Source organism: Petaurus breviceps, unplaced genomic scaffold (genome assembly GCF_028583685.1).
Source record: "Petaurus breviceps papuanus isolate PSGF00001 unplaced genomic scaffold, PetGlider_PUasm1.0 90681, whole genome shotgun sequence".
In the NCBI taxonomy this organism is placed as follows: Eukaryota; Metazoa; Chordata; class Mammalia; order Diprotodontia; family Petauridae; genus Petaurus; species Petaurus breviceps.
Genome location: NW_027187307.1, coordinates 2,174,573 through 2,189,231, shown reverse-complemented (window position 1 = coordinate 2,189,231; position 14,659 = coordinate 2,174,573). Strand labels below are relative to the sequence as shown.

General features: G+C 42.2%; 1 protein-coding gene across 1 annotated transcript in view; it reads right to left on the bottom strand.

Annotated features, from left to right (window-relative positions):
- The window catches only part of HTR2C (5-hydroxytryptamine receptor 2C), a 110,143-nt gene that overhangs the window by 50,456 nt on the left and 45,028 nt on the right, over window positions 1-14,659 (bottom strand). The window contains exon 3 of the mRNA XM_069065209.1: window positions 3,368-3,410. The gene's annotated coding sequence lies outside the window, so the exon portion shown is untranslated. The remainder of the gene's footprint in view (window positions 1-3,367; window positions 3,411-14,659) is intronic.

Below are 14,659 nucleotides of genomic sequence, written 5' to 3'. Positions count from 1 at the left end.
GAGAACCTGATACCTGGAGATGGAGAAAGAACCAGCCTGGCCTGTGATGGAGATAGGCCTGGCCTTCACAGCAGCTCCTTGGGGGAAACTCATTCCAAAGACAAGCCTGAAATAGTTTTTTAAGATAAAACTTAACATTTAATTACTACACATTTCTAAAAAATTCATTCTAAAGTTATGAGAATAATATGTCATTACAGGTATAATTGATAGCACCCTGAAGCTAGAGTCAGGAAGGCCCTCCCTGATGCTAGCTGGATCACCATAGATGAGTGAGTTAAATTCTCGAAGGCTTAATTTCCTCATCTGTAAAGTGAGGGGACTGTATCTGGTGACCAAAGGTCATTTCAGATCTGAAACCTATAATCCTAAAGATTTCAAAATCACAAAGCCTAACTTTAAATGACTAACGCTTTTCTTCCTCATGGAATACTAGAACCTCTGATTTCTTACCCAGATTTCAGCTTAAACATGTTCAGAAACCAAAATTGAGGCTCAAAACCTTCCTTGTCATTGTTTCTCTGTCCCTCGTCTTGGTTGACAGTGTACAATAAAGACACACGTCTGGCTAAAAAGTCTGCTGGGGGTGAGATTAGCTGACTATCTTGGAATGTAGCACAAAAAACAAGTTCAACACCATGTGAAGAATGTAGGAGTTTAGTCATTGTTTTTGCTTTCCCAACCTCCAAATTCCTGGTGAGAAGAGAGCAGAAAAGAGAGAATCAGCCTGGGTTGGGTTTTAAGGCTGAACTTGAAAGCAGTTTGCTTGTAGGTGAGGTGAAAGTGGCAGCAGCAGATCTGGGCATCCTCTCTCCACCTGAACTGCCTCCACCCTTTTCTCTCCAGTTGGGGAGGTGGTAGCAGCAGCAGCCCCCAAGAGCGGTCTGGCAATGGGGGCCAACTGGAGCTGCTCAGTCATTGAATTTGTTTTAGTTTTGCCCTACGCTTTTCTCATGGCTACAATCGTATGACGGCAGCAAGCTACCCCAGGAGCTTTAAAGCAACCAGGAATGTTTTAACAGCATTAAACATTTCCAAGGGGATTCATTTTCCCATCAATAAAACATGGGAGTTGGGAAAATTGAAATGTAGGGAAATCTGAAGCAAAGTGAGGAATGAATTCTAAGAGCCAGGCAAGGGGCCTATAGTCATGAGGTATAGAGTGCTGGGCTGGCATGAATGACAAAAATGATTCTGGGACTTGGAGATACAGAACCTCTGAATACTGGCTCAGCCACTGGCATTCCCACTATTTTTACCTGGGGCTCGATAGTGCAAACTTAAGTGCCAATTTCTCTTCTTTAGAAATGAGTCTCTCTCCTGGCTGTTTTTTTTTCTGCTAAAACTCATTTGGGGGAATAAGAATCAGGATGCAGGAAAAAGCTGCAATGTTCTTTCTTCAGCTTTGCAGGCTCTAACTCCAAAATTACCATTAGAGTTGATGGTGACAGATCAAGAGAAAAAAACTGGCATGAGTTGGTTTTAGTAAAGGAACATGCTAAAGGACAGATGAATTTAATGAATTACTAGTGCAAATAGTTCCCCAAATGACACCCCCCCCATTGCTACCAATAGGCCACTTAAACTTTCTTCATCTAAGAAGGAAGAAGACGTGGATTTCAAGGTGGTAGATTTCAGCTACCATCACATTTCAGGATGTCATTCTGATGTAGGCCTGACCCTCTGATCCCTTGACTATAGTCAAGGTCCATCCTCTTGGCCTGGAAAAAATTCTCTTTTTGAATAAAAGTGGTTCTAGAGCTCAGTAAATTATGGCCATCTTGACACCACGTCATCATTCTTTTTAATGCTTCAGGGGCCTGCCTATGTATATGCCCAGAGTCCAAATTACGTAAACTCATCATCGTGAAACATCTCAAGGGCACTTGGTCTGCAAGGTGCTATTCCAACAAAACCTCTCACTCTTTTTAAAGGACTTGTTCATCTTGAGATTAATTTCTTCACAGTTCTCCCCCAAGAAGATATTTTCCCTCTGTTATTATATAAGCAACGTGATGCAGTGGATGAAACCAGGAAGACACAGGTTGAGTCCTACCCTGATACATACTGACTGGGGGACCCAAAGCAAGTCAGCTCACTTCTCAGTGCTCTAGGTGACTAAAGATTTTATGCTGAAGAGAAGGGAACAACCTGCATTGGTAGAAGGAATTTCTTTATCTGGGAGTTCCCTAGAGCAATGACATCATAGGTCCAATCTCTACCTCACCCCGATCTTATGTCATCATCGTAAGATGATTGAATAGTATGACAATACATGCATGTGAAAGGCAAGGCAGAGGGAACCTGACTCCATCTCAATTGACCTCTCGGCTAAGGAAATGGTCATTTGACTTTCTTTAGCTTTTTGATTCATCAGTGTAGAAAATGCCAGTGTGGAAACTCCTTCCACTGATGTAAAGTGCTCCTCTGTAACTTGTCGCCTTGGAGATTTGCTTGGGGACACTGAGATTTGATGATTTCCTAGATTGAGAAGTGGAAGGAACCTTGGGGGTCATCTAGTCCAATTCTTTCATGCTACAGGGGAGGAAATGGAGACACATGGAGATGAAGGTCCTTACCCAGGCCACACAGGTGCGAAGCATCAGAGGTGACACCTGAGGCCGGTTCTGTGACTTCAGTCAGTGCTGTCCCCTCACCCTTGGGAGCTCATTTCCAACCCTGCCTTCACGTTGCTCAACAGACATAAGATACATCAGACTTTTGCTCCTCTACACAACAGGAGAATAAGTTCCTGATATGTACATTGGGGAAATAGCTTACATCTAACCATGAGTGACCAACTAAACAAGCCTCAAGTATACAAAATGGGTTCTGCCTTGCCATGATCCCCCTCTTTGCCGTCACTTTCTTCCTCTTCCACGTCTATAAAACATTTATCTCAATTCTCGCCCCTAAACCTTTTTGTTGTCATGTGGCTGCTATGGTATTTGCATCTTCCTTTAAAACCATTTTTTTGAGTTATTCATTTAGTGATTGCCATGTCTCCATGAACAAAACACTCAACCAAATCACTTAGTCCTTGTCTCCTGTAACCTTCTGCTTGATTTAGCTGTTGAATTCATCTTAAGGTAAGAAGAAATCCTCACCAAGGTGGACACACTGATCCCAAAATGAAGTTAGTGCATTTATCAAACAGTTTTGAGAAAACTTTCTTCATTAAAAGGTCTCTTAGATTTTTGGAATTCTTAAAAAATCTAGTTTTCAACCTTTTCCCCTCCTATTGGCTGCATTGTCTTACTAGATTTTAGTCTCATTATTTTGCACTTCTGAAATGGGGAGGGGGACATGTTTACAAATGGACATGGAGGTGGTTGATGACAATATCGATAAATCAAAAAGGACATACCTTTGTGCTCTTCAGAAAAGGTCCCAGGACACCCACGATCAACCTGTGAAAAAGGCAAGGTGTTACTCCAATTTTTTATTTAAATGAATTTTTATTGATATCTTTTGTTTTTGTATCCCACATTTCACAATATATTCTGCTCCCTCCCTTACCCCACTCCAATTTCAATTTCACAGGCATGGGAGCTTGTGCACAAGGAATTTCTGTCATCCCAGTCATTGCTGAGCTGGGGCTCCACTCACAAATTCAGCACTCTATCCATTAGCTTATTTGCCCTCCTGGTCGTGGACAATGGGCTAGGAATTTCTGATTTAATACAGAAGGAAAGGACACTGGGGATTATTGAGTCTTTATCTTTTTTTCATGGCTATTTGGCAAATTTGAGAGGCAGCATGATATAGTGGATAGAGGACTGGCCTTGGAGTCAGGATGACATGATTTCCAGACTTGCCTCTTTCACAGTCCAGCTGTGTGATGATAGGTAAGTCCCAGAACCTTTTGGTGTCCCCAGGCACTAAGAGGTTCTAATGCTCTAAAGTTCTAGAGAGTTATCGTCTGTAACAGGAGAGGGAGTTCCCATACTGGGATCTCCTTATGCTGATACAGTCACAGATTTGGATCCCTGTTCCTCCCCTCCCCCATTAACAAATATTTGCAAACTTACACAAGGTAGATATTTTAAGAGAATTACTAAAGAGAGAAATGCATTTATCACCATCCACCAAGCAGTACGTTCACTAGGTTTGGGAAATGTCGCAGGGCTGATTTGCTGAACTGGGACATCTCCTAAGGGGCCATAGTGCATATCCAGTTCCATGGAAGATGCCCCACTCCAGTCAATCAGTGGTACCCTGTTCACTTCTGCTACATAAAAAAAATTCCGATGAGAATTATTAGTGAGTTTCAGAAATAAGGCAGACATTTTTCGGACAGTAAACCTAAAAGTGAAAAGGCAAGACCGTGGGCCATCAGGATTCGGCAGCAGTGGCAAAGGTAGCAGCTGAGTCAGACGGGTGCTCCAGTTCCAACTCCTGATACCAACTCCTGCTTGGGCAACGCCACTTCCCTTCTTTAGCCTTCGCTTTAAGGATAATGAAAGAAAGGAGTTGGCCTTACCCAAGGCAAAAGAGGCTGAAGCCTAACTGGTGTTCTCTGAAGGGTGCTGGAAGGCTGGCTTGGCTAGATCTTTCCCCATCATAAGTTTGTCACTGTGCCTGATAACCGCCTTCCCCCCCCCCAATCCTTCATCATTGACAATTGCCTGGGGACATGTTCCATAGTTATCTGGATTGGAATAATAAACACATTTGTAGTGATTAGCTTCTCAACTCATCTTCTAGCTGAGAATAGGACTAGGCCAGTTTGGATTTGCTATGAGAGGGCTGTGAATGTGGAGAGTGAAGGGTGACCCTCATGGGCCCACCCAGCTGGGACAAGTGAGTACTGGCCATCAAAAGGGCAGTGAGCAAGATAACCTTTGCCTATACATCAAGAGGTCCTGCTAAATGGCCAGTCTGATCCAGTCTGGACCTCTCATCAGCTACTTGGCATGTAAATTATAACAAGAAGAGTTAATTGAATAATTCGATTTTTGCAAAAAATGCCGACTAGTGATTTGGCCAGAATTAAAGGATTAGGAAAATGACTTTTCTTTGTTGCTAGGGTAGTCTATGTCCTTGATGGAGTTTCATGCTGGGTACCTGAGAAGACTGGTGGGGGCATGTAGCCCTGCTGGGATAAAGCCCATTGACTTTACAGCCGGGTTTAATACATAAGAACTATTCTATGAATCTCTAATCCAGGCATCGTATAATTGAAATCTCTATAGGCAGGCTTCTGATGTGGACTGAACACATTACTCTCACATAATTGAACTTGCTTTGGCTACTAATTAAGAAAGGTACTAATTTTAAAAAAACACCTTTTATCCAAGGACCCAACAAAACATCAATTATATTTACATTGAAGGAAGAGTACAAGGATAGAAAAACCAAAGGTCATATACAGACAGACAGTGTTCTCTGGTTTCAATATTACTTGAAAAATAGACCAGCCCTCAAAGGTTTTTAAAACCCTGTTCAGAAGTGAAGATGCTTTCTACTTTGCCATGAAATTTGAGCAAGTCATCTCTAGTCATTTACCCAGTTCAAGAAGGGAAGACTTCCCAGGTAGTTAGGGTCATTCTAGGTTTTCAAACAAGTGACTCCATACAAGGTCCCACTTTAGCAGGAAACCTTTGGTCAAAAAAAGGGTTCTTCACCTTACACTTACTACTGGCTGTCTCAAAAGTAGAGACTGTCTTAATTTGTAGACAGGCTAATTAAAAGTGCATTCAGATTTTAGAGACATCCTATAGCAGCATTCCCCAATAAAAAGTGCCCAAGGCAGGTGAAGGCACCTCTCCCCAGAATTTTGGCTTCAAACAACCCTTTCATTTGTTTAGTTGTTTCCTTCTGGAGTTTTTGCCCATATCCCTTGGGTTCAGACAGCGTTCAGAGCAATCCATCAACCAACATTTTCCAGTTACCCACTCTGTGCCCAGCACTTTTTTTTTTTACAGAGGGATACCCAGAATAGGCCATGGTCCCTACTCACAAGGAATTTGTAAACTGGTTGGATGGATACAATACAGCAATAATGCTAATGATGACAGTGGACATTTATTTAGTGTTTTAAGGTTTGGAAGGTTTATCCCATTTGATCCTCACAACAACTCTGTAAGGTAGGTGCTGTTATTATACCCATTTTACGAATGAGGAGGCTGAGGCTGAGAGAGGCTGATACCTAATCACCTAAAGGAGCTTCTCTGGAGGTGCCCAAATTAGGGGAAGGGAAAGGGATGAAACCTTTCTGGTTTTGTGGCCAACACCTGACAGTGATAATGCTCTGGTTTCCCTCATAATTTTTTTAGGATTTCAGGCTTTAGAAATTGAAGGGACTTGCTAAAGACCATCCTTACCACTTTTCTGAATGTACAGTCATTTAGAAACTCAAAATGTCTCTGCAATTTTCAGAGAAGCAAAGTCAAATAATTCCAAATCCATCCTAATGACTCTCATGGAGTCTATTAAACTTTGAAATACCATAAAAATATTTAATGGTCATAAAATTAAAATGTATTTGCATATCTAGAATGGAATCAGGGATTAGAAAGTCACCAAGAGAATACAAGGCCAATGGCAGTTTCTTAGGCCATTTTCCAGGGTTACATTCAGGCCGAGTGGTCCCACTTTTCCTGTACATCACACATAACTTTCACACGACCTCAGTTTCCTTGGAAGAGAGAGTTGTTCTGTGTTCCGATCAGTTAAATAAAGGCTGACCCAACAGAAACCAACAATTGGCCCCATGGTCTGAAAACATTAAAGAACCAATTTGTAGACAGGGTAATTGACTTCTAGCAGAACAAACGTGGGCTGATTTAATTCTGGTTTGTATCAACTTGGTTTTTTAAAAGTTCTGCTTCTTAAGAAAACATGAATCCAGTAAGGAAACTGGAGGGGGAAATTCACTTTAGCCCTTGAAAGTCCCCTTTGATACCAGTTAGAATAACCCTCTTGTGGAATGATAGAGAACCTTATCAGTGATCCAGGCCTTGAAAAGACACTTTCTGGCATATGGAATAGGAAGTTATTACCCAAGCCCAGGGATGGCATCTCAATTTCAGGGTGTCTCTGAAAGAGCCAGTATTAACCAAAACAAATTGATGGTAAACCATTGGCACTTCAGGAATCTGGGGCAATGTGCTGTGGGGGTAAGAGGCCCCATCTGTGGATTCAAAGACTACAGAAAGTGTTTGGGCATAGAATCACAGAATGACTGAATTGAAAGGAGACATTCATGACTTTTGGTGCAACCATCTCCTTTTATAAAGTGTGGGGGAACTAAACCCCAGAGAAGGGAAGGGACTGGTCATCCCAGAGTCAAATAGCCTTGGTCTAGTTGTCTGAGGCAGCTGATCACAGTGGAAAGAGGCATACTGTTACACACAGTGACTTCCAGAGTCCTAACAATGGAAGAAACAGTGGGATGAGGGGCCCATTCATTCCCCCCATGCCTAACACTTTGAAGTTCCTAGCCAGTGATGCATAGAATTGGGGAAATGGCAAAGACATCGTTGAGAAATATGGCAAGTGCCAATCTGATCAAGGCTTTTAAATGGAATGATTGGAAGTTTTTGTCTGACAAGCATGTAGCCTGGAGATGAGGGAAAAGAAGATTGATGTAGAATGCAAAAGCAAAATGTGGACCTGTCTTGCATGCATATAAATCAGGGAGCAGGGAAGCTACAAGTCCAAGGTCCCCAGAAGCCCAGGCTCCCAGTAAGTGAGCAAGATGCTTTCACCCTTTTTCCATCTTGGGCTCTGTGATGCTCTTATACACAAGAGGCTAAGAGAGAGCTTAGCAGGCTTTGGAAGAGATTCTTTAAAACCTCAACCAAAACCCCAAGGGCAAGTAATTCTCCATCTCTCTGATGGGCAACAGACCCTTTTGTTTTGTTCTCCCCTCCCCAAAACCCTGCCTCACACTGAGAACCAATAGGAACCTAACTTTGGAGCAACTGCTTAGAGAAAATACCCCATTTCCCAGCAGACTTGCCTTGGCCAATACCAAGAGAATATGGGAGAAAAGGAACTTTCATGGCTAATTCTGCAGAGTGTTTTGGGAATCGAGTGGGGAGATAATATGGGCTTTTATCAAAAAGAGATTGCAATCTGTCAGCTAACAAAGGAGCTGTCATGATGTGTGTGCACATGTGTGCATGTGTGTATGTTAGAGAGAGAGGGAGTGTGTGTGTGTATGTGTGTGTGTTAAGGGGAGAGAGATCTTTCAGAGATGGGCCAAGCTCTCTGAAGACAGGAGCTTAACCTAAATAACCTTTCCATTTTTCCTTCCAACTCCATTACCCGTCCTAGCAGAGGAAAAACTGCTCAGATGAGTCCCCTTCACAACCTCCAAAATAACTTCTTGGTAAATGTAGCATCTAGGAAAGCTTTCCTGAAGGGAGGAGTCACACAACCATGCAGTTACTTTATTGCTACATTGATGTAAGTTCCTCTCTCCCCAACACAGTAATAAAAATGCCCAATGTGCTATCATGTCCTAAAGAATTGATTGCCAGTTACAAATCTTTGCCAAGCATCTCCACTGCAGGCTACACTAAAAAACAGGGAATTAGACACATGTTGTTTTTTACTCATTCAACAGATATTCCGCTGACATACAAGAATGGTTCTGTGCAAGAAACAAAGTCAGAGAAAATGCACACCCTGCCCTCAGGAGCTTACAATCTACTAAAGATGCTAGGCACACTGAAGTTGATCTGAGTGCTAAGGAGAGGTGATTTCTTATAGTGCGAATGTGGAAAGAGGGGAATTGGGGTCTGAGCTAGACCTTCAGGGATGGAGGGGTGCTGAAGCATGAATGGGAATACTAGACTTAGCTCCTGGAGGGCAAGGACTGAGTTATTTCTCTCCCCCAAAAACAAGCACTCAGGCTTATCACAATAGGAGAGGCTTAATCAATATTTATTGAATTTTGACTGAGAAGTGAGAAGCTGTCACAGTGGAACCAGTAAGCATTCTGCTTGCCCAGTCACTACCCAACTCTGCTCTACTGATCACCCTAGAAAGCATGAGGACAGACAGTCTTTAATGGAAGGATGCAGACTGGCTGCCTTGAATCACTGCCTCTGCTGACCCACTGTCAGAGCTGACCCACTGTCAGAACATGGACTTGGTTTTGGCCATCGATTCTTCCAAGCCATGGGTTCTGGCCTACTGACTGGGGCTCTCAGCCTTTCGCACCTTAATACCTCTCAGCTATCTGGACAAGCTAGCTGAGTCCTTGGGGCTGTGCAGAGGACACACATTTTCTCCTAGCTGAAGGCACTAACCATTTGCCTGAGGGAATAAATGAATGGAAGGGTTTTAATGAAGGTTGGCCACAGTTGGCTCCCAACCTTATTAGACAAGCAGTTGATTAAATTAAATAAAGCGAAAGTAAGCAAATAAAGCTGAAAATCAGTTCCCGAGTGCCCTGGTCAGGAAAATTAAAAGAATTAGCGGGTATGTGTGATCTTACGGAGTCCCTTTTCTAATTTCTGATAATCAGACCAAGTCAATGGAAGTCATTCCAGCTAGTTATCTGCCAGGTGCAATTCCCGCCCCCTCCCCCCAGTCTCTTCCCACCACCCTTCCAGCCTGCTGGCTTTGATGCTTTCTACTCAGCAAAGTGATGCCGAATTTAAACTAGACTTTCCCTAAACTTCCTGTCCCTTTTCAAGAGGATCATACAAAGAAGCTCTCCCAGGAATTCCCAGTCCATGCAGGTCAGTGTCCCAGGGCTGCATTGTCTTTGAATAGGACTGAAAAAAAGGGGAAAAAAATGAGGAAATTGCAGCAAAAGCCAGATGCTTCCAGCTCAAAGCATTGTTGCCCAAGGGCTAGGCTGACATATCTATATTCTCCCTGCCCATGGATGTCTTAGGATTGGCTCTTGAAATTACTTTTTCCCTCAGCAGTTTTCTCTTTCTAACCCTATTGTGAGAGAAGCTTCCTAGAGAGAATGACATTTCTGGGTTTCAAGTGATATGACAACTCTAAATGATTACAGAAATGATGACAGGGGGTGTTAGGGCTTGTATCAGATAAGAAGAATTCATTATATATTCCAGGTGTAAATATAGACCAGCCCAAAGAATTACATCTCACTTTTTATTCAAAAATGGATTCATTTTAGGGTAATAAAGGTGAACACTTTTCTGAAAAATTTATCAGATCCACAAATGCTGATAAATCAGAAGAATAATTACCATGAAGTGGCTCTGTAGACTTCCTTTGGTATTAGAAAAATCATATTTATCAAAGAGTAGAGAGAAGAGGAAGGTGTCACAGCTGAAATTTGCTGTATTTTATTTTCTAAACTCCACAGTTAACCAATGTGCTTTGGATCCCCCCTGAAATCCCAATCTCCTACTTAAAATATATATTTTCAGGTAATGCTTAATTCAGAAGAAATAATAACTTCTCCCTAAGAAGAATTACGTCATTGCTTCCTATAAATAGACCAGAAAACCAGCTCTAGAGTCATTCTAGGTATGTGGTTTGGGGGGAGGGGAATGGACAGACTCACCAAAGATTCTATCTCTCTCCTCTTTTTGCCTTTTCTTTTTCTCTTTCCTTCTCTCTCTCTCTCTCTCTCTCTCTCTCTCTCTCTCTCTCTCTCTCTCTCTCTCTCTCTCTCTCTCTCTCTCTCTCTCTCTCATTCCATTTTTACTTCTCCAATTTGAAAACTTCAGAACAAAACTAACCATTTCTTCTCTGTCCCAGATCTCAAATCTTAATACTTCCCCCAATGGTATATCACCATTATTCTTCTCATCCCCCAGGCTCAAAACTTGAAAGTTCTCTTTGACCCTTCCTTACTGTCACCTTCCCAATCCTCTCATGACTGAACCTTGGCTATTTTGAATCTGACATCTCTCAGGATATCACCACTCACACTCCCAAGCCTCTCTTTTACAGTTCCCCTCATTCAGTGTCTGGATAGTTGTAACAGAATTTTTACTCGCCTCCCTTTCTGGTCTCCCTATGCCTTGTCAGGGATGTGATAGGTATCATTTGAACTAGATGGCCTCTGCCCAGCTGGGGAGGTATGGGGGCCACTTAGTCAGGGATTTTGGATCAACTTTTCTTTCCCCTCCTGGGTTTTTGTGCCCCACACGGAGTGAGCTCATGCCCAGGTTGAGGATTACTGGTCCAGCCCATTCTTAGGACATTCCAACAAAGGAAAAGCTCATTATTTCTGCCTCCACTAATTGAAAATGTGTGATAATGCCTATATATGAATAAAATGCTTTTTTTCAGAAAAATAACAAAGAATTGGGGGGAAGGAAGCTTAAAATATTTGAAAGGACAAACTTTTGTGAGTTTAAGTTAACATAGAAACAATGACTGCTCCTTCATAGCCCATCTGAGCATTCTATAGCATCTTGCATCATTCACAGCCCCCTTCTCATATTCTCTCCTCTGTAGGGGACTCTGGAAAAATGTGCAAACTGAAAAAACTACTAGAATGGGTTACCTTGTAGTACATATCCAGGAAAGTCGATTTTATGGTATGCCTCAGCATTTGGTTCAATTAAAAATTTCAGTTTCTTTCCTGTGCACTGAAAAATTGGGTAACATCTAAGGTGACTGGATATCCTGAGTTTTCCAGGAGATTCTTGGATTTTAAAATTCTGTACTAGGTTTATGGGGCAGAATCTTGGGTGAACTCTATTGGATAAAAGGTCAGTGTGTGTGTGTGTGTGTGTGTGTGTGTGTGTACGTTTTGGCGTAAGGGGATTCTGTAGGTAGCCATAAGGCATCCTCTCCAACACAAGCAACTTGATAAAGACTACAGAAAAAAATGGTACCTGTGGAAGGCCATGATGACTTGCCAATGCTTAGTGATTTTTAGAATTCAGTTAGGATTTCATGGAATCATCGAATTTACAATTAGAAGAGCCTTCAGAGCACACCTTGTTCAATCCCACCCCAAATCCTAAGTCATATCTACAACATCTCTCAACATCAGCAGTCAGCCTCCATTTGCATTCCTACCCTGGCTGCCCCAACATGTTGACGTCCTTTCTAAAATGTAGCCCCAAGAATTGAACACTGTCCTTTAGAGAGCCTATTCTCATATTCAGAGCCAGATCTCAGGCCCTAACCCATGGTACTCCCCTCAACATATTGTTTCCCAAGCAATCTGTTCCCTCAACACACCTGGTGCTCTCTTGCCCCCATGACTTCGCTCAGACTGCTCCCTAATATCTTAACTTTCCCTTTTCATCTAGTGAATTTCTAGCAATCCTTTGAAATCAAGCTCTAATGCAGTTTCCTTCTCTGATCTCTTTTTCTCAGTTTTAGTCTTCCTCTTTCACCCTGACAGGGCCCTTTATTTGTCAATTCTTTAAGCAATGATCACAAATTATTTTGTATTTGAGTTATCGGGGGAGGGGAGAAAAAGGGGACGTTTCTCTGTTGAGGACACTACAGACTCTAAGGTACAGGGGTCATTTCTCATCTCATCTTTTCATTACCCCCCATGACTAGTACAGGGCATTGTGTTGAATTAACTTGCTGAATGAATTAACAACCCCCTGGACAGGCTGAGTGGCATGGCCATAACTCCATGGTTATTAGGAGTCCTTAAGCCTGTCCCAAGCTCACTGGGACCTCAAGGAGCCTGGCTCCCACTCAAATCCTTTGCAAAGTCTTCTCTTTTGTGGCCCCCACATGAAGAAAGTAACTGTTCCTTCAATAGAGTCATTTGCTACATTATGGAATTCTGCCACATTCATTGCTTACACACTCAGTCAAAGCAAAAACTAAAATATGACAGATGATACAAATGTTGACTTTTCCAAAAACACATCCATGGGCCTATAGCAGGCACAGTCATAAAAGGGACAACCTGGCTTGTTTGGTTTGTTGATTCCAAAATGGGAGATGGTCAATGCCTTCTGCATGAAAGAGAGCTCAGCTCATTAGATATTCAGGGTGAAAGACAAACAGAAACTGGGTACATAAATGGGATGGCAGAAATGATCAAGTTCCTGACAAAATCAAATATTTGTGTATGGAACAAACATAGAAAAGAAATGACATCTATTAGCTAGAAATTGCAAGGCACTGATGGTGGAGGGAAAATAGAAAGATGAAGTACATCCAGAGAAAATGGTTTTTGTTTACAGAAGCCACACAAAGTAAAGGGGGCATACATGCTATAAAGGCAGTTTTCCAAGCTTGAGTACTCCCATTTTAATACTAGATGGACTGAATCTTCACTCCATGGCCCGCTGCCCTTGGCACCATCAATATACTTGAATTCTGCTGATAAGAATCCATTATATATTGATGAATCTTTAGGAGAAACCTTTTTTTTTTTTAAAGCAATCGGGGTTAAGTAACTTGCTCAAGGTTACACGGCCAGTTATTTCTGGGTGTGGTACTGAGTATCCGAGCCCAGATCTGATCCCCAGGTCATCCCGACACTGGAGCAGGTGCTCTTACTCGCTGAGCCACCTGGCCGCCCCAGGAGAAACCTTTAACAGAGAGGACCAATAGGAATCTGAATGTACATGGCCACTAGAAAAACCCTTTTGCAAATCATCAGAGCCTCACTCCTCCAATTTAATTCCCAGAGGACTCTGTTGAGGTGGGCTAAGAGGCAAAGGAATATATTCCATTCCATGTTAGCTCAGGAGTGATCATGCCTCCAACGAAGTGAATTGCCAAACTCTTGCCGTTAGAAACAAAACAAAACCCAAAACCCAAAACCAACTACCCTCCTTCCATCCATTTCAAATGGGCTGCTTCTTAATTTCACTAAGTGCTTTCTATATGTGGAGTAGAAAAAATGCATCATTTTAGGAAATGGCTCAAATCAGATATGAATTATTTATAACGGCACAAATTGCTATTACTTAACCTTATAATTAAGGGCTATGAGCATGCAGTAGCCCAGCACTGTCAGCAAGCATTCATCCCAGGGCACCATTCCAAAGGTCATCTGACAAAGGTCATCTGAGTAAACCTCCTTGGACTTTGGCAATCACCTTTTCAAACTCATTGGATTCTGTTATGGTCCTTGTCACAAAACCCAATCCCACTGATAGCACAATGAGAAAGTATTCACAAAAGCCCATTTGAGGCTTTTCTTGAAAAACTGTGAGTTAGGTGGCCATTTCAAGCTAATCACTTTAATAATGCTCAAGAAAAGGCAAACACCAGATCTCAACCCCCTATATCATGGCTCTGAGATGTACAATTTAGAGGTCTGGAAATGCGTGTTTGTGAAGACTTTTGCATGGCTCAGGCCCTAATAAATCATGTTATATGTCAGACTCCCATTGCAAAGGGTCAGCAAATTTGCTAGGTTTCATTCTTCCTTTCTGTAGAAAAATTATCCTTCCCCTTTACCTCTCCACTGAGTTAGCCACAAACAGGAGACATGGGTCACTGCCATGGGAATGCTTGTGGTGGTGGTACTTGTTTTCCAGTCACTGTTTGCCAGAGTAAGCTATTTTCTGGTCAAAATAGAATATCGTGAGTCTACCTTCCAAGATAATTCCCAAAAGTCAGCTATGAAATCAAACTCTCAGCATTCTACTTTTCAAGCAAATCATATTAATGTAACGCCTTCCTTGACAAAGATTTGATCCACTAGAAACGGTCTTAGAAAAGGGCGATAAATCTTCAAAGAGTGCCTTTTGGGCATATGGGATGATACCCTAGGCAGGGG